The sequence below is a fragment of the Scylla paramamosain genome, chromosome 19 (assembly GCF_035594125.1).
Source record: "Scylla paramamosain isolate STU-SP2022 chromosome 19, ASM3559412v1, whole genome shotgun sequence".
NCBI lineage: Eukaryota > Metazoa > Arthropoda > Malacostraca > Decapoda > Portunidae > Scylla > Scylla paramamosain.
Window position 1 is genome coordinate 5,057,117 of NC_087169.1, and position 15,252 is coordinate 5,072,368.

Sequence of the window (15,252 nt, forward strand, 5' to 3'; positions counted from 1 at the left end):
CTCATCCCCTGTATCATTCTTAGTCATTCTTGTCTGTACTGATTCTAATAGACTTATATCTTTCCTGTAATGTGGGGACGAGAACTGCACAGCGTAGTCTAGATGAGGTCTCACCACCGCCAAGTATAACTTCTACTTTTAACACTCCTAAAAATTAATCCTAGTACATTATTTGTCCTGTTTCTGGCCTCTATGCATTGTTTTCCTAGACGGAGTTCAGAGCTAACTATAACTCCTAAATCTTTCTTGTACCCTATACCTACCAGAGTTTGATTGTTTAATGTGTACCTACTGTGTGGGTTTCCTGTACCTACGTTTAGTACTTTGCATTTATTGATATTAAATTGCATCTGTCATCTGTCCGTCCATTTATTCATCCTATCTAAATTTGCTTGCAAGGCGATGGCATCCGATTCTAACCTAATTAATCTACCTATCTTTGTGTCATCCGCAAATTTACTAACATCACTACTAATTCCACTATCCAAGTCATTGATATATTATATACAATATATATATATATATATATATATATATATATATATATATATATATATATATATATATATATATATATATATATATATATATATATATATATATATATATATATATATATATATATATATATATATATATATATATATATATATATTATATATATATATATGTATATATATATAAGAAATAACAATGGCCCTAATATTGATCCCTGTGGCACCCCACTAATTACATGACATGTTATTACATGACTCGGATTTCGAGCCGTTTATTACAACTCTTTGTCGCCTGTCGCTAAGTCTAAAACCTTCACATCTATCCCGTGTGCCCTAACCTTTCTCAGGAGCCTTTGATGGGGTACCTTGTCAAATGCTTTACTAAAGTCCAGATATAAGATATCATTACCATTATCTATTACCTATTATGACTATTATGACTATTAGCATTATCTACTGCCTCGTACACTTTACTGTAAAAACTTGACAAGTTTGTCAGGCAAAACTTCCCTTTCGTGAAGCCATGCTGTGACTGATTTATCAAGTTATGTTTGTCTAAATGTTTCCTAATGTTCCTCGCTATTATTGATTCTAATATTTTACTTACAACTGAAGTTAAGCTGACAGGTTTATAGTTAGACGCTAAAGTTTTATCTCCTTTCTTAAACATGGGTACTACATTAGCTTGCCTCTACATTACTGGTACCTCACCAGACTCAAGTGATTTCCTAAAGACAGAAACTAACGGCTCACTAATAACCTCTTTGCATTCCTTAAGCACTCTGGGATATATTTCATCTGGTCCTGGTGTCTTGAACTTTTTTAGCCTATCTATCTCCTGTTCCACTATCTCTCTAGTTATGGAAATGTCTGTCAGCTTCTCATTCTCATATGCTCTAAACATAGGTTCACTATCTGGCATATCCTGCATGTTTTCCTGAGTGAAGACATTTAAAAAATATTCATTCAGAATTTTACTAATCTCCTCCCCAGAACTAACCAGCTCCCCATCTGCTGTCTTTAATGGACCTATAATGTCCTTATATTTCGTCCTGTATATCTGATAAAATCCCTTGGGGTCAGTCTTCGCCTGGCTGGCTACCTTTAATTCATTATTGCCCTTAGCTTTCCTCATTAACTTCCTGACTGTTCTAACTAATTCATTATATTGTGACCTTAAAACTTCTTCACCTGCACTTAATCTCTTATATGTACATCTCTTACGCATTGACCTAGAGCGACTGATGTAACATTCTACTCGTATTCCTGATAGTCTTGGAAATATGTCCAACACTCTTGATTTTTACCTTTCTCTGATCCTCTTGTTTATGCTGTCATCCCAGCTTCTCTACTGGGTTCCTATGATCACAACCTCATATTTGTATTTTGTCCTGTCGTTCTAATCCATCCTCAGGATCTCCCAAAGTGGAGGTGTCTCTGGCGTTTCGTCTCTGCTAACAGGGGGATCCTAAGGAATTATCATTCTGATCTTCCTTGGAATGACTACTGCTTCCGTGGTGGTGTTTCCCATGTCATAAGCCTTTATGTTTATGAACCTAATGAGGTCCCTCCCATTGTTCTCCGAAACTATGCCTCTATGCTTCCACCTAGCCCAGTTATACTTTTTTTTTTTTTTAGTAGGAGGAACACTGGCCAAGGGCAACAAAAATCCAATAAAAAAAAAATGCCCCTCTGAAATGCCAGTCCCATAAAAGGGTCCAAAGCGGTAGTAAAAAATTGAAGGATGTGTCTTGAAACCTCCCTCTTGAAGGAATTCAAGTCATAGGAAGGTGGAAATACAGAAGCAGGCAAGAAGTTCCAGAGTTTACCAGAGAAAAAGATGAATGATTGAGAATATTGGTTAACTCTTGCATTAGAGAGGTGGACATAATAAGGGTGAAAGAAAGAAGAAAGTCTTGTGCAGCGAGGCCGCGGGAGGAAGGGAGGCATGCAGTTAGCAAGATCAGAAGAGGAGTTAGCATGAAAATAGCGGTAGAAGACAGCTAGAGATGCAACACTGAGACAGAGGCTAAAGGCAATCAGTTAGAGGAGAGGATTTGATGTAAAATAAATAAAAAAATAAATGTTAAATAAGTGTCTTGAAACCTCCCTCTTGAAGGAATTCAGGTAATAGGAAGGTGGAAATACAGAAGCAGGCAGAGAGTTCCAGAGTTTGCCAGAGAAAGGGATGCATGATTGAGAATAGTGCGTTAGAATCTTGCGTTAGAGAGATGGACAGAATAGGGGTGAGAGAAAGAAGAAAGTCTTGTGCAGCGAGGGCGCGGTAGGAGGGGAGGCATGCAGTTAGCAAGATCAGAAGAGCAGTTAGCATGAACATATCTGTAGAAGACAGCTAGAGATGCAATATTGCGGCGGTGAGAGAGAGGCTGAAGACAGTCAGTTAGAGGAGAGGAGTTGATGAGACGAAAAGCTTTTGATTCCACCCTGTCTAGAAGAGCAGTATGAGTGGAACCCCCCAGACATGTGAAGCATGCTCCATACATGGACGGATAAGGCCCTTGCGCAGAGATAGCAGCTGGGGGTGTGAGAAAAACTAGCGGAGATGTCTCAGAACACCTAACTTCATAGAAGCTGTTTTAGCTAGAGATGAGATGTGAAGTTTCCTGTTCAGATTATAAGTAAAGGACTGACCGAGGATGTTTAGTGTAGAAGAGGGTGACAGTTGAGTGTCATTGAAGAAGAGGGGAGAGTTGTCTGGAAGGTTGTGTTGAGTTGACAGATGGAGGAATTGAGTTTTTGAGGCATTGAACAATACCAAGTTTGCTCTGCCCCAATCAAAAATTTTAGAAAGATCAGAAGCCAAACGTTCTGTGGCTTCCCTGCGTGAAATGTTTACTTCCTGAAGGGTTGGACATCTATGAAAAGACATGGAAAAGTGCAGGGTGGTATCATCAGCGTAGGAGCGGATAGGACAAGAAGTTTGGTTTAGAAGATCATTAATGAATAATAAGAAGAGAGTGGGTGACAGGACAGAACCCATCCTTAGGAACACCAGTGACCGTCTACCACAGCGACAATAGAACGGTCAGAAAGGAAACTTCAGATGAAGTTACAGAAAGAAGGATAGAAGACGTAGGAGGGTAGTTTGGAAATCAAAGTTTTGTGCTAGACTCTATGAAAAGCTTTTGATATGTCCAAGACAACAGCAAAAATTTCACCAAAATATCTAAAAGATGAAGACCAAGACTCAATAAGGAAAGCCAGAAGATCACCAGTAGAGCGGCCTTGACGGAACCCATACTGGCGATCAGATAGAAGGTTGTGAAGTGATAGATGTTTAAGAACCTTCCTGTTGAGGATGGATTAAAAAAAAAAAAAAAAGGTGTCTACTGACTCTGCCAGCCAACATCTATCTTTTTTTTTTTTTTTTTTTATGCTAGAAGTTTGCCTACATTCAGCCTGTCTCTGAAATGGGTGACCATTCTAATCCCTCAATCTACCGTTCCATTTCTTTAATTTCCTGCCTCTCTAAAGATTTTTTTTTTTTGAGTCTATCCTCAACAGGAAGGTTCTTAAACATCTATCGTTTACAATCTTCTATCTGATCGCCAGCATGGGTTCCGTCGAGAAAGCTCTGCTGGTGATCTGCATTTCCTTACTGAGTCTTGGTCATCCTATTTTAGGGATTTTGTTGAAACTTTTGCACTCGCCATAGATATATCAAAAGTTTTTAATAAAGTCAGGCACATAACTTTGATTTCCAATATACTCTCCTACGGCTTCTATCCTTCTTTCTGTAACTTCCACTGAAGTTTCCTTTCTGATCATTGTATTGCTGCTGTGGTAAACGATCAATGTTCTTCTAAATCTGTTAACAGTAGTGTTTCTCAGGGATCTTTCCTATCACCCGAATTTCTTCCTGTTATCCATCAATGATCTTCCAAACCACACTTCTTCTCATATACACTCTTACCCTGATGTTACCACCCTGCACATTTTCACGTCTTTTGCTAGACGTCCAAGCCTTCAAGAAGCAGAGTTCACAAAGGGAAGCCATGGAACATCTGATTTCTGATCTCTCAAAAATTGTTCACTTGGGCAGAGCAAACTTATAATTGCTCAATTCCTCAAAAATCTCATTTCCTCCGACACAACTTCCAAGACATTTTTATCCCCTCTTTTGCAATTACACATAACTCTGCCTATTTTTTAAACTGATGATCCTCGGACTTTCCTCTACTTATCATCTAAATTGGAAATCCCACATCTCTCCAGCTAAAACAGCTATCAATTTAAGCGTTCTGAATCGTCTACGCCACCTTCTCCCTCTCCTCCCAACAGGTGCTAACTTTGTACAGGGACCTTATCCATCCTTATAGAGGGTATGCTTGACTTGTATAGGGAGGGGGCGGGTTCCTCTCATACCGTTCTTTCAGACATGGTCTTTTCGTTTTATCAACACTTCTCCAACTGATCGCCTTCAGCTTCTTTCTCATTGCCTCAGTATTGCATCTCTTGCTATCTTCTTCCGCAATTTTCATGCTAACTGGTCTGCTGATCCTTCTAACTGCATGTCTCCCCTCCTCCCGCAGCCTCGCTGCACAAGATGTTCCTCTTTCTTCAGATTCTACTGTGTCCACTTCTCATAATCAAGAGTTAGCAAGTATCCTCAATCATTCATCCTTTTCTCTGGTAAATTCTAGAACTCCCTGCCTGCATTTGTGCAGTATTCCCTACCTTATGTCCTGAACTCTTTCGACAGGGAGGTTTCAAGATATTTATCCTTTAATTTTTGACGACCACTTTAGTTTCGGTTAGATGACTGCTTTATCATTAAGACTTTCTATTAGTTATAATTTTGTTGTCCTTGGACAGTACCAATCCTACATAAAAAAGAGAATATATATATATATATATATATATATATATATATATATATATATATATATATATATATATATATATATATATATATATATATATATATATATATATATATATATATATATATATATATATATATATATATATATATATATATATATATATATATATATATATATATAATGTGTGTGTGTGTGTATGTGTGTGTGTGTGTGTGTGGTGTCTACTAATAGTATGATAACATAAAAGATAATCACGTGGTGTCCTTCACATCTACTTATATCAAAAGCCAATATTTACAGTGATATATTGGTGATTCGCTGAATACTTTCTCCATACGGTGACCACCGAGTGATGATCTAAGACATCCCTGAGGGTTTGGAAAGGATCTGGAATAATCCTTACAGCCATCATAGACATCAGGTTACCGGCGTAGCTCCTGGTTACCACCAGTGTTGCCAGGAGCCACACAGATATCAACGTGAGCTTCCAATGAAGAGTGTTAGATTTCAGCTTTATGTCTGTTCAAGGAGTAAAGCGATAAACAAAAATAAATAAAAGAAAATTACATAAATTAATTGATTGAATATAGCAATATATATATATATATATATATATATATATATATATATATATATATATATATATATATATATATATATATATATATATATATATATATATATATATATATATATATATATATATATATATATATATATATATATATATATATATATATATATATATATATATATATATATATATATATATATATATATATATATATATATATATATATATATATATATATATATATATATATATATATATATATATATATATATATATATATATATATATATATATATATATATATATATATATATATATATATATATATATATATATATATATATATATATATATATATATATATATATATATATATATATATATATATATATATATATATATATATATATATATATATATATATATATATATATATATATATATATATATATATATATATATATATATATATATATATATATATATATATATATATATATATATATATATATATATATATATATATATATATATATATATATATATATATATATATATATATATATATATATATATATATATATATATATATATATATATGAATACCTGCGTGGGACAAGAGGCCAAGTGTCAACCACCGTTGGAGTTTATAATGTATTCTTTTCCATAATTTCCTCTGATACAATCGTTTTTCTAACGTGCGTGCAGCTAACGTCCATTAATCATATCAATGTATATCTCATCAGCCATGATTTTTTTGTCATCACTATCTCGCTAAATATCAGATGTTTTAAAAGACAGCTGTTGATGATGACGGTTAATTTTAACGCTAAACATTAGTGTACACTACTGTTACAAAATATATATATATATATATATATATATATATATATATATATATATATATATATATATATATATATATATATATATATATATATATATATACTTATGTGACCCCGCATTGATTTTTTTTTCATTTATGGAAACTTTCATGTGTGTAACATTATATATATATATATATATATATATATATATATATATATATATATATATATATATATATATATATATATATATATATATATATATATATATATATATATATATATATATATATATATATATATATATATATAATGTTACACACATGAAAGTTTCCATAAATGAAAAAAAAAAATCAATGCGGGGGTCACATAAGTTTTCTCTTATCAACATATGTCACACCAGATACAATTATAACTTAACTCCTGCTAAGAGAGAGAGAGTTGCTAAGAAAGAGAGAGAGAGAGAGAGAGAGAGAGAGAGAGAGAGAGAGAGAGAGAGAGAGAGAGAGAGAGAGAGAGAGAGAGAGAGAGAGAGAGAGAGAGAGAGAGAGAGAGAGAGAGAGAGAGAGAGAGAGAGAGAGAGAGAGAGAGAGAGAGAGAGAGAGAGAGAGAGAGAGAGAGAGAGAGAGAGAGAGAGAGAGAGAGAGAGAGAGAGAGAGAGAGAGAGAGAGAGAGAGAGAGAGAGAGAAAGAGAGACCTTCTATCTGATCGCCAGTATGGATTACGTCATGTGCGCTCTACAGGTGATCTGACTTTCCTCACTGTGTCTTGGTCATCCTCTTTTAGAGATTTTGGTAAAACTTTTGCTGTTGCCTTAGACGTATTTAAGGATTTTGATAAAGTTTGGCACAAAGATTTGATTTTCAAACTACTCTCTTACGGCTTTTATCCTCTCTAACTTCATCTTTATTTTTCTTTCTGACCGTTTTATTTCTGCTGTGGTAGCCGGTCACTGATCTTTTTTTTTTTAACTTAAGAGAGGTGTTCCTCAGGGTTCCCTTCTGTTACTCTCTCTCTGCCTATCATCATTCATTAATGATGTTCAAAACCAAACTTCTTGTCCTATCCACTCCTACGCTGATTGTGTTCAAGAGTTAACCAGTATTCTCAATCATTCATCCCTTTCTCTGGTAAACTCTGGAACTCCCTGCCTGCTTCTGTATTTCCACCTTCCTACGACTTGAATTCCTTTAAGAGGGAGGTTTCAAGACACTTATCCACCAATTTTTGACCACTGCTTTGACCCTTTTATGAGACTGGCATTTCAGTGGGCATTTTTTTTATTAGATTTTTGTTGCCCTTGGCCAGTATCCTTCCTACATAAAAAAAATAAATAAATAAAAAAAAAATAGATAAAAACTCACGGTCTTTACCCTCTCTTATCGCCGTAACGTTGCATCTCTAACTATCTTCTACCGCTATTTTCATGCTAACTGCTCTTCTGATCTTGCTAACTGCATGCCTCCCCTCCTCCCACAGCTTCGCTGCACAAGACTTTCTTCTTTCTCTCACTCCTATTCTATCCACCTCTCTAATGCAAGAGTTAACCATTATTCTTAATCAATCATCCCTTTTTCTGGTAAACTCTGGAACTCCCTGCCTGCTTCTGTATTTACACCTGTCTATGACGAACTCCTTCAAGACGGAGGTTTCAAAACACCCTTCAGTTTTTGACTACCGCTTCGGACTCTATTCGGGGGACCGGCATCTCGGTTTTTCTTTTTTTTTTTTCTTTTGTTGCCTTTTGCCGTTCTCCCTCCTACTAAAAAAAAATGAATAAATAAATAATATATCATTGATAACATTGTTGTGAGGTGTGCTCTGTTTCACCTCAAGGTTGCGCAAGACTATAAGTTAAGTCTTTTGCTGCTTCTCTTCCTGTGTGCTACCATTTTTTTTTTTTTAAGGGGGATGAAGAGAAATAGAAAGCTAACTAAAGAGAAAATGGGTGGGAAGAGAAAGGGGTGAAAGAAAGTAAGAAGAGAGATAGCTTGTGGGCTAGCCACATTGCTCATAGTGCTACCAAGATTTATTTATTGAATGTATATACACATTTCACTGTATATGTGCGGGTAAATGAGTTGAGTGGAAGAAAATAATGTCATTTGAAAGAAAACGACGGTTATTAACAAGGGTCACTACAGAATATTTACAAAGGTTACTACACTGTCAGTTTATCGCTTTAAGTTGTAAAACCTCACCAAACACGAATAAAAAGAAAAAAAAAATCTACCTTACTGCGAGTTTACACAGGGAAATTTTTCTTCTCGGATAGCTCCAGCCTCCCGGAACAGCCAGCAGCATTTAGCCGAAAGTATTCACCCAGTAGAAAGAGCCGCTGGCCCGCTGGCCTGTTGGACCACTGCGTCTAAATATAAACAATTAAGGTGGAGTCCTCCTCTGACAAGATGGGTATTGTAGTTATGATTTTGCTATACTTTTTTTTGTTTGTTTTGTTTTTTTAATAATTATTGTTTTTGGCTAGTGACAAACAAGGAATACATGTGTTTATTACACATTGTCCCGAGAGTACACGAGGGCTACACGCGTGGCTGCTTCCTCAACTGACAATGTAAACAAATTAATTGCGCATCTATTTTTTTCAAAGTTTTAAGAAGTAAATCTAAAAACTTCATGTATCATATATGATAGCACAGTCATTGTTTATTACTGAAACACTTTCCAATAATATTATTTTTATTTTAAATTTTCATTTCAATAGCTGTTCTCATTTGACCGTGTAAAATTGCCGCCCATTGCGCGTAGGCAGCTAAATCTAGACCAACAGTGGTTTTTTGGTTAGGGTGGCATTTTAGCTGCGCCATGTTGCATTTCGCTACCGGCGGCACATTGCCGACTAAAATCAACCGAGAATTACTCTGTGTAAACTCGCCTTTAACATTTAAATTCTGACAATGAGAATAAGGGTAATGTTTGAGCAGGATGAGGACAGAGGAGGAGAAGGAAGAAGACTGAGGAGATGGAAAAGGAGAACAGAGGAAGAGAAAGAAAAGTGAAGAATAGGAGGAAGGCGAGGAGGAGGAAAAGGAGGAGGAGGAGAGGAAGAGAAAGAAAAGTGAGGAATAGGAGGAAGGCGAGGAGGAGGAAAAGGAAGAGGAGGAGGAGGAGGAGCAGGAGGAGGAGGAGGAGGAGGAGGAGGAGGAGAAGGAGGAGGAGGAGGATGAAGAGAAACAGCAGGAGGAGGAGGTTAAAGGAGAGGAAGAGAAAAAAAAGGACAAAAATAAAAGAGAGAGAAAGAAAGAAAAGAAAGAGAGAAACGTGCACGAGGTCGCTTCGTCTTCGAAGGTCAAATAGTTAGGATTAGTGAATGGCGTTGCATTGAGAGCTGGTGTGTCTGATAATAAGGTGACGAAGGAAGTGCTATGAAGAGAAAACGTGCTGAGTGTTTGTCCTTGTGCTCTTATTCTTGATCAGCTATTCTGATCCATTGCTGCCAAATCTCTCTCAGGTCAATTTTTCCATCGATATCTCTCTCCATCACGGCCAGAAGAGGAATACAAAGTACCACCGTGAGTGGTGAAAAAACTTTGTGCCTTGTGCTGGTGATCACGTGTGACTTAAGCGTCTGTGTTTGGGCATACCAACGACGCTTCCCGCCTCCCTTAATTCCCTGAGAGAACACCTGGCTGGCCACCCAAAAACACCTCTCCTTCATGCCTGTCTCCACACACCATATTATCGCAAGGCGGGACTTGACAGGATACCCACGACAGAAATAGTGTGTTGTGTGAGGAAAGGCAACGCTAAAAAACAACAAATGTAAGCTGCGAAGAGAAATGCCCAAACCTTTGTCGCACCAGTTGTCTGGTAAGAGGCCCTGTATACAGGTGTAACTAAGCGGAGCAGCTGCGATCACAGGTTAATATCCCAAAACCCGAGACTCTCGTCAACAAAGAGATTGACAGATCCTCACCGCCACCCACAAGGGAGAAACCCCAACCGAGCTCATCTCCGTGGTCGAGAAAGCTTCTCTGACGAATAAAACCAGAAATTCCCTCAAACAAGACCGGGACCTGATAATTCAAAATAAGGAAGTGTTTGCTTCAGCCCTGAGACCGGCAGACAGATTAATAGCCTAAAAGCAGCGGGATAGAGAGGTATTAACTCTATCTCAAGGTGTTATTGCTCACCCAGACACAGTAGACGGACACTGGGAAGCAGTCTGTCAGAGCTGTGAAGATGGTGGAGCTGAGAGAAGCCAAACAGATGAGATACACTGACTGGCGCCCCACTTCTCCATACTACCCAAGCAATCTCATGACATCTACTGCTACCTCTCCCGCCACTACCTCCTCCACCAGAGAAGAGGTTGATCCCCAGCTTAACTTCTCCACATTCCCTGTTGATGGTGCACCCATCACCACCCACACGGTTGCCACCTCCAACACTAGACTGCTGCTCCCACATTGCTGACTTGAGAGAAGAGCGGCTGCTCCTGCAGGTCCTTGCAGAGGGAAGGAACTCGCCCGCAACCCTCACACCACCATCGCCGCAGCAAAGCTCGCCCTACATTCTGCCACACCTCCCACAGCTCTGGCCACAGTCCCTCCTGCCAGAGGTCTGATCACTACTCCAGCAGCACACCGGCTGGAGTCAGAATCACGGTTGGCGGTGGGTCATCCCTTCCTACCAAAATCCACACTCTCAACAGACAGACAAATCCCCCCTTTCTAACCACCCAGAAAACCAGACCCCCACCACCCTCCGCCCTCCAGGGTATGGCAGAATCCGTGACGTGCCACCTCTTGTCCCTCCAGAGACGCTATGAGTAGTAGGGAAAATGTCACCAGTGTCCCCCATCCTTAAATGGCATGTCACTGGGGTCCCCATGAAATGGGGACCCCAGTGACATGCGAGTCCTGGTGGCATTTTCCCGGGGACCTCAGAGGCATACCATTTCAGGATGGAGACCGAGGTACCAATTTAGCCATGAGGACCTCAGCAGCATGCCATTTCAGGATGGGAAACCTGGTTGCAATTTAGCCATGGGGACCTAAGTGGTATGCCATTTTAGGATGGGGGACACTGGTGGCATTTTCCTCAGTGGCATGGCATTTCTTGATGGGGAACCCTGGTGGTAAATTAACGCCATGGGAGAAGTGGATCTTTCACGGCAACATCACCAGGGTCCATGGGGGGGCGACAGTGACGGTGGCGGTGATGGGGAGATGCGGGGGCGCGCGACCTCATCCTTTGGCGACTATGAAATGAATCAATAATGGTGAGTGGGATGTAATTGAATGGTAATGGGGCCGAGCCTGAACGCATCAGGCGAGGTGGTCACTAATGACATGCCACCAGGGTCCCCATCAAGAAATGGCTTGCCACCAGGGTCCCCATCAAGAAATGGCTTGCCACTAGGGTCCCCGTCACACGTGCAGTGAGTGGTGGCGGTGGCAGGGAGAGGTGACGGTATGCGTCCTTATCCTTTGGTGACCATCAAATGATTAAATGAATCAATAATGGTAGGTGGGAAGTAATTGAATGGTAAGGGGAGAGGGGTCTGAACACATCAGGCGAGGTGCTTGCTGACTTCATGCCACCAGGGTCCCCATCAAGAAATGGCTTGCCACCAGGCTCCCCGTCACATGCGTGGCGGGTTGCAGCTGTGGCGGTCGCTGACGGCATGCCACCAGGGTCCCCATCAAGAAATGGTTTTGCCACCAGGGTCCCCATCAAGAAATAATTTACCACCAGGGTCCCCATCAAACGCGCGGCAGGTGGCAGCGGTGGCGGGGAGAGGTGGGGGCGTGCGTCCTCATCCTTTGGCGACTATGAAACGACTAAATGAATCAATAATGGCGGATGGGTAGTAATTGAATGGTAAGGGGGTGGGGACTGAACGCATCAAGCGAGGTGGTCACTGATGGCATACCAACAAAGGTCTCCATCAAGAAATGACTTGCCACCAGGGTCCCCATCACACGCGCGGCGCATCAGGCGAGGCAGTTGCTGACAGCATGCCACCAGGGTCACCATCAAGAAATGGTTTGCCACTAGAGTCCCCATCACACAGGCGGTGAGTGGCGGCGGTGTCGGGGAGAGGTGGCGGCATGTGTCCTTATCCTTTAGCGACTATGAAATGACAAAATTAATCAATAATGGCAGGTGGAAAGTAATTGAATGTTAAGGGGGCGGGAACTGTTCGCATCAGGCGAGGTGGTCGCTAACGGCATGCCACCAGGGTCCCCATCAAGAAACTGCTTGCCACCAGGGTCCCCATCACACGGGCGGGTCCTGGGCAGCCAGGGTGGTTGGGTCTTGCCACTAGGTATTCCCTCTGACATTTCAATACATTCCAATATTTCCCACCGCTCGATGGTCAAGGTCTGCCTTCCTGTACTGTTATAATCTCCTGCATGTCGACATACATATGACACGAAAAAGGCGAAGTTTAAAGTCAGTCTGTTAGTTGACAGGGCATAAAAAAGATGTCGTTCAGAGATAGTGACGATATATATGTATTCCTGTCTTCCCTTGCAGGCGGTAGGTCATTTCCAAAAAAAAACAACAACAAAATTTGAAAACAGAATCGTACCCATTCTTACCCATCTTACCCATATTTTTACTGCATTACGGAAGGGGATCCAAATTCCAGTATATCGTTTTATGGCCGGGTAAAACAGTCCATGTTTGATGTCTATGAATATAACATGTATACCTATATACCAGAAAGGAATATCATCTCCAATTCTACCGATAAGAACATACCAGCCATAACTAAGGCGATCGATGGGCAGATAGTGAGAGAACTTCAAACAATTTTGAAGGAGTCTCTTAAGATCTATTTCCCATACCCGGAAATTATCTACTACGATCGCGAGTGTTAACAATGCGATCGTGCCTCCAAATGACGATCGTATTTACAGTGATGTAAGTATAAAATTTGCCTTGCATATAGCTTGCATTCTGGGGTTCAATCCAAATTTTTTGCTACACAATCTAATTTCAAAGACCCTGCGACGCCATTTCATCTTTCAATGTGAGCGAAGCTTCTCCTTCGGTACCCATAAAAGTACGTACCGCGAGCTGACACGGGGACGGATTATATGTACGTTTATACCAACATCATTTCTTCTACGCGATTTCTGAACTAGTTAATAAATTAGACGTCATAACACTCCCCGGCGATAGCACCAGTAAATATACGAATCCAATTAAGTATAAATCATTTTCCATATCAACTTTACAGAGAGTGGCCATCAAAATTAACAATCAAATAGGGCAAACCTATTCAGTTTGAAGATGGGGAAAACAATGTTTCTTGTATGTTACATATAAGACCAGTTTAACTTTTGCGTCTCGGACGTAAAGTTTTGAAGAGAACCGACAAAGGCAGGATAAGGGGGAGGGGTGGAGATAATGAAATAGGCAGGTGTTGCCTACTTCCAATTCAAACCATGTGCGTCGTGGTCATCTGTGCCGGAAACTTCAATGTTTCTCCGTGCGCGATAGCGGACAGGGTACAAGTGTTGAGATTGTTATAGGAAAGAAAAATAAAAGTGGGTGTCTACTGACAGCAGAGACATGGCATTTATGTGAAGCGTGTGGGAGATGGTACACTAAAAAACCTTGCCCCTCATGTGTGAAAGACCACTGTGATTTATGAAAGATGTGTGGTGTTCTGTTTCTACATCCTCCATCAGAAAACACTTGCAAAATTGGAGATCCTGATTCTTCTGGTAAGCAATATTTATTTTGGCGAGAATGTATAATAATAAAGATGAAATGACTGTCAATCTTTACGATGAGCGATGAGTACATCTTCCTGTACAGGTTTAATTTCCTGCCTATCTAAAGTTTTTGAAGCTATCCTCAACAGGATGATTCTTCAACATCTATCACTTCACAACCTGATCGCCAATATGGGTTCCGTCAAGGCCGCTCTACTGGTGATCATTTGGCTTTCCTTACTGAGTCTTGGACATCCTCTTTTAGAGATTTTGGTGAAACTTTTGCTGTTGTCAGAGACCCGTCTTTGTGTGGTGAGAGCATAAAAGAGGTGATAGTGTCTGGCATGGAGGCGTACATTCCTCATTCATTTTCTCGTCCTAAACCTTCTAAACCTTGGTTTAACACAGCTTGTTCTCGTGCTATACATGATAGAGAGGTGGTCCACAAAAGGTACTTAAGCCTCCCATCACCAGAATCCCATGCACTTTATATTTCTACCCGGAACCATGCCAAGTCTCTTCTCAAACTAGCCAAAAAACTCCTTCATTAACAGAAAGTGTCAAAACCTTTTAAGATCTAAATCCTCTCCTGACTTCTGGCATGTAGCCAAAAATATCTCCAACAACTTTGCTTCTTCTTCTTTCCCTCCTCTGTTTGAACCAGATGGCATCATTGCTATCACATCTAATTCTAAAGCTGAACTCTTCGTTCAAACATTTGATAAAAACGCTGACTTGGACGATTCTGGGCTTATTCCTCCCTCTCCTCTACTCTCTGACTACTTCATGCTACCTATTGAAATTCTTCACAAT

General features: G+C 39.6%; 1 long non-coding RNA gene across 1 annotated transcript in view; it reads right to left on the reverse strand.

Moving 5' to 3' along the window:
• LOC135109607 (uncharacterized) overlaps positions 1-5,842 on the reverse strand; it is a 56,915-nt gene extending 51,073 nt beyond the window's left edge. Inside the window, exon 1 of the long non-coding RNA XR_010272824.1 lies at positions 5,643-5,842. This is a non-coding gene — a long non-coding RNA (uncharacterized LOC135109607). The remainder of the gene's footprint in view (positions 1-5,642) is intronic.
• Between the last annotated feature and the right edge of the window lie 9,410 nt (positions 5,843-15,252).